Genomic DNA, 6,000 nt, shown 5'->3' with positions numbered 1-6,000 from the left:
TGTTTTGTTCCAAAGAGATGCTAGGCTAATTAATTAGCTTTTCTACAGTAGCTTACGAATACTTTTCTTTTCCTTTCTTCTTATCTTCATGAAATAATTCACAGTTTATAATGTTTCGTTACCTTCTTTGGTGCAGCTCCTTCCAACAGTGGCAGCCCACAGCTAGACGGTTGGTAGTTGAAAGCTAGTTAGTAGTTTCAACTCAAAAATACATCCAAAAATTGCGTTTCTTCCTCTGTTTTCTGTCGATCAATGTCGTTAACTCTTCTTTGGAGTTAATTCTGAAGAATAATTGCAGATTTTCCTATAAAATATCTCACTTTTTAGGTCCAATTTCGATTTTTTTGTTCAGGAGATCATTTCTGATGCAGCTACTCAAATCAAAACAATTCTCTCTCTCTCTCTCTCTCAATCTGAGCCCTGCAGAGTGAGCGCATAAAGCCAAAGTCAGAGAGCATTATAAACTGGAACAGGGCCAACAAAACACACGGAATAAATGTTTGTATAAATAATTAGAATGAAGCAATATAGAACTACAGGAATACGTAACGTACAACACACTTCTCCTACTGTCAATTCTGCTTAACTGACACACACACACACACACACACACACACACACACACACACACACACACACACACACACACACACACACACACACACACACACACACACACACACACACACACACACACACACACACACACACACACACTTCTATAGGGCTATTACTCACTTTGCTCCACTCAAGAGGAGGAATAGGATGTGACTCGGACACCCACAGGCCTTCACCCCCCCCCCCAAGGCGTCTCCATACATGTGTGTGTGTCACCTCGATGTGTAGGACTGCCCACACACAATCTGGTGCAAACAATGGGGACTCTATCCTGCTTTAAGGCATGCACATATGTGTGTGTCCACTCTCTCTCAGAGGGTGGTCAGAATGGCAGGTCACATATCTCTGGTGTTCACAGGGGAAATCCATGATGTGAGCGGGTACAAGGAGAACAAGGCTGTGCATGTGTGTGTTTATTTACTGAACTCAATTGTATCTATGTTTGTTGAGGAAAGATTGTGTATCACTCAAGGCGACGGTACACTGTGAGTGCGAGGCCTTGCCAGGGAATGTGCATATAAATCAGGGAGGAGGTCACCACAAGTGCATTAGGGGTAATATGGACCAAGTCAGGACGAGCCTTGGTGCTAAAAATGATTTATTTGCTTGTTAATCTTATCTGCAGAGTTTTTAGCTTTTAAAAGAGATTGGCAGGCTGTGTGTGTGTGTGTGTGTGTGTGTGTGTGTGTGTGTGTGTGTCTCATTTCCTCCCTATCACAGAGCTTATCTGTGGACTGCTAGGAATTGGGGGAGACGAGTGACAGAATGGAAAGAGGAGACGGAGGAGTGTGTCGGGGAGAAACAGAGAGACGGAGAGATGGAAAGTCAAGCTGCGGAGTGAGAAGGGCAGGCAGTTGGTAACTTGTTTTTGTGAGGAAGTGTGTGTCTGCAAAGGAGGCATAATGAAGGGGAAAGCACACAGAAATGCTTTTTGAAACTCCCCATTATGTTTTTCTTTGTGCATCGCATGATACGACTCTGCAAAGGCAGCTCTAAACTGTCTGGAAAAATGGCAAATCGTGTTTTCACTCATCCACGGGAAACTCTTTCCTGCAATAAGAAGAGTCTTGCATCAAAATGAAAGACTTGTCCCTCTGTGTTGCTGCTTATTTCCCTCAGGCGGCAGCTCTGTAGTGAAAACAATGAGCTGAAGGTGATGCACAAACTGGTCACACACTTGTGGAGAGGAAGGTGATAAGAGGAGGAAGCAAGTTTGTCTTCACTGCAGCGAGCTTCTCAATTAGCCACTAATTGCCTCGCCTTAACGAGCAGGACATTTCTTAGCTCTAATGAAGCTAGTGGCAGGCGAGTGTGTGTGTGTGTTGCTCCCAGCTACGGTGTGTGTGTTTTGAAAGATAGAAAGCCCAGAGACAGAGCGGAGATCTAATGGAGTCGGGTCCGCAGCTCATTTTCAGCGGGCTGTTTGGCATTCTGTGGAAGGAATGCGTGGATGGGTTACACTGCTGGCTGCGACAGAGACTTTCCAATGAGGCTCCACTTTGTCTTCACCCTGATCTAATCCACGTCGGAATGACCATCTCTGCAAAATGAAAATGAGGCCGGAAATCAAATGACCTGCCTGTTTGTTGCAGCTGCATGGACGCACATGTGATTTGAGAAATGAAACTCCACTTGGAACAAAAACTAGAGGCCAGAGCATGAAATTGGGATTTGCATTTGGTGGAGGAATGTTTCCGGTCAACATATGTTTTCCATAAAAAACGAAATGCATTTATTGTAAAAATGATTGGTAGTGTCTCTCTCTTATTATTCACTAAAGATGCTATCAAGTTGCATTGTGGGATAATAATCGAGACTATAAATCTCTTGTTAATTTCAAACAGCCCCGACTTTATAGAAGTTAAATCTATTAATAATAACACTGGAGTATCACATTTTGGCAGATATGCTTCTTTGCAGAGAGTTAATAAAAGAGCTTATAGACAGATATTGAACCCTTTAAACAGAGCCAGGCTAGCTGTTCCTTATCAGTGCTTTCTTACAACTAAATAGTTTTCAAGATGTTGAACTGGTCCTTGTTAACAACCTCGACCCAAACAGTGTGAGGTCAAAAACTACAAAAAAAGGTTAACCTTTGACCCATCAGGACAAACAGTGCCCCTACAGCACTGTCACAATTAGAGGATTCACTGTACTCCAGGTTGTGTGTGTTTTTTACAGAAGACAGTATATCACTCGCTTTTTTAAGTTCATGCGGAAACTAAGCAGTCGCTAACAGGGACACACGACATATTAGCCCAACTTTTCCCTGCAGTTCACAGCAACCCAACACCCCTGACACAAGCTCACCCCCGCACCCCTGGCTGCCAAGCAAAACACCTGGCATCTGTAGGAGAAGGGCGCCAATGTCACAGTCACTGCCAGGCGGTCAGCTGAGCCTCACACACACACACACACACACACACACACACACACACACACACACACACACACACACACACACACACACACACACACACACACACACACACACACACACACACACACACACACACACACACACACACACACACACACACACACACACACACACACACACACACACACACACACACACACACACACACACACACACACACACAGTGATAGTGTGTAAGACAGCAGTGAAAGCATAGGAAAGGTTTGCGTTAGAATGAGATCTTAAACAAAGATATGAGTGTGTGCGTGATGGACAGCTCAGTCTGGACACACACACACAAAATATTTGTAACTACATATCACATGCTCAACCGCACTGTGTTAACTTGCATGCCGATTTGTGCTGTATGCATGTCAAGTGTTGGACAAAGTGCATACATATAATTTCATATGGTTCCAGTGTCTGCCTCACAGTGATGCATTTCCCCTGTTGCATGCTTCCTTTGCTTGGCTGCAGTTGTGTGTGTCAGAGGCCAGGCCGGTGCTGATAGCCTGATGGATGGGGTCCAGGGGTCACGGACTTCAGCTGTTGCCGGCCACAGCACAAACCCAGTGAACCGCACTGCTAGCACTTGGTTAGCATCACCGGCACGGCAGAACTTCTTAGGATGTATCTCCCCGGGGAATGGGAAAGCTGAGAGGGTCCAGGGAGATATTTAAGGAGAAGATTTGGAAAGTTTGGAATGCTGGCAAGAATGTGCAACCTAGATGCAGGGTGATGGTGTGCAAGCGTCGGACACATCATCATGTATTTTCAATTGAGTTATATATTGCAGCCCAATCCAATTGTTGTCTTTGCTTCATTATAAAAACAAGTTGTTTCTCTTCTCTTAAATTGGACCGGTGATTCCTCCACAGAACCTAGTTGACGTTTGGTCTATGGTTTATTTCAAGTAACATTTGTTGACTTCTTGTTCTTTACAGAATATTTTCTTTGTATGCAACCTGGCATGGCGGAGAATTCTTTGATGATGAGAATAGGCGCTTGTGTTCATGCTCGTAGCTTGTGAGTATAAATAAGACTTAAGAGGTTACAGATGCAGGAATATGACCAGCAAATAAAGAACCCTTTTTTCAGGAGGGATGCTCATGTTGCATCCAAGGTATGTTTGATTAAAAAGACATTTTAAAACAGAGTTATAAATGTTGTGTATGGCACCACCTCACCACGTTCCACTATATGAGAAGGGGTAGTAGCGTCTCTGCAGAGAACAAAGGGAGTTTTATTTGATGAAGGATTGTACAGGATGTGATGTTCCAGGGGCTCAGTGACCCTGCCCAAAAATCGAAAAAGAAATCCAGCTTTTTCCCCCAATAATGGGATACATGAACCTTTCATTGTTGCCACAACGATGTCATCAGCTCTGCAAAGGGCTGCTGTGCCAGGAGCGGCGACCACGGTTGCCATGGCGACAGTTTAGTGTAAGAGATGCTGTGGTGTGTGTGGGCAAAGAGAGAGGCAGCCGGGAAGCCATCGCTGCTTTTTAGGGTAAATGTGTTGTAAATGAACATCGACTCAGCGAAAAGGAAGAAGACATTAAGTAAAAATGGATGTCTTAAACACAGCACAAGGTGAAACCAAGCAAGAATATTGCACAGGATATGAAATTATTTTCAATATCGGCCCGAGTGTGGAAATTCAATTTCACAGCTCGTGAACAATATCAAACAAACATGCTGGCTGAAAGAGCACACTCCAACTTGAGTGATACTGCATCAAAAGGCTACACAGCAGACATAAAAGCCAATGAGGTGGGTGAAGGGCAGGCTAACGGCTAACGGCAATCCATAACTCCACCCAATCTCCATATTCAGGCCGTTTAAACTGCACATTAGCCACCAGCTATTCCCATGGCCTGTCTCAGACCTGGGAGGGGAGGCGGGCCGCTTTCTAATGAACTGTATAATTAAATGAGGGGCTGCGCTCGGCCCGCTCCCACTGCTCTCCATTCCCAGACCATGATGCCTTTAACGAGCGCTGAATTGAAATGAATGGCGGCAGGTGAAGGACAGAAGGACAGCGGGCTAATGCAGTGGAATGTGCCTTTAATGAAGAGGATACAAGAGATTGGGGGGGGGCAACGTGAGCCGAGGTCACTGAGAGCACTCACCCATACCTTCACTACTGTATCCCCCCCCTCCATCTCTCTCTGTCTATCTTTTTGGGAGCTGTGTGGGAGAGATAAACGATGCTGCGCTCCGCTTTGCCCTCCCCAGAGCGCCCCTTTTGATTGACACATGCTAACAAGCTAAGGTGTTCGACAGGGGCGCCGGCAGAATAGGTAATGCTGCGAGAACATAACCGGGGGATTCTCCCACAACCCGCGGTTCATGACAATCGACTGGGGAACAGCCTGTGCTTCTGCGTCAAGAATCGGGGCTTATGAAGTGTCAAATTAATTCAAACTCATAACACAAGAAGGAAATAGGTGGGTCTTCAAAAAGAAGAATCGAGGAACTTCGACTAAAGGCGGATGAATAGACAAAAAGCTTCTAAGGAGGGGTGTTGATTTCATGCTAAGGGAGGAAAGGTTGCTGATGCTAGGCATGAACATATGTCTGTCAGCGAATCGAGGGCCGCGTCCATCTGAGCGTGTGTGTCATGTGGTTGAACTAAATGACCGTGAACAAAGTGCAGACACTCACAAGACACTCACACACTGAGTACACAAGATGTGTTAGAGCCAAGCACGGCTGACAGTGATTTCTGTGCTTTTGTTTAATGGACGTTAAACGCAATTAATACTGCGATGTTCCGTCCGTGCTTTGTTTATCGTCTCTGGCAGCAAACTGACCACAGGCACTCGGAGGAGGCTGTTTACTGCGAATAGCTATTCTTTAAAGTACGGCGGACGGGCAGTGAAGGCAGCTTAAGTGCTGTGAGATGTGTTGCTCTCAAGAGTGAACACATCGCTCATGTATAGGAAACACTGCCATAGTTAT

The sequence above is a fragment of the Gymnodraco acuticeps genome, unplaced genomic scaffold (genome assembly GCF_902827175.1).
Source record: "Gymnodraco acuticeps unplaced genomic scaffold, fGymAcu1.1, whole genome shotgun sequence".
NCBI classification, from domain to species: Eukaryota; Metazoa; Chordata; class Actinopteri; order Perciformes; family Bathydraconidae; genus Gymnodraco; species Gymnodraco acuticeps.
This window is presented reverse-complemented; position numbering follows the sequence as displayed.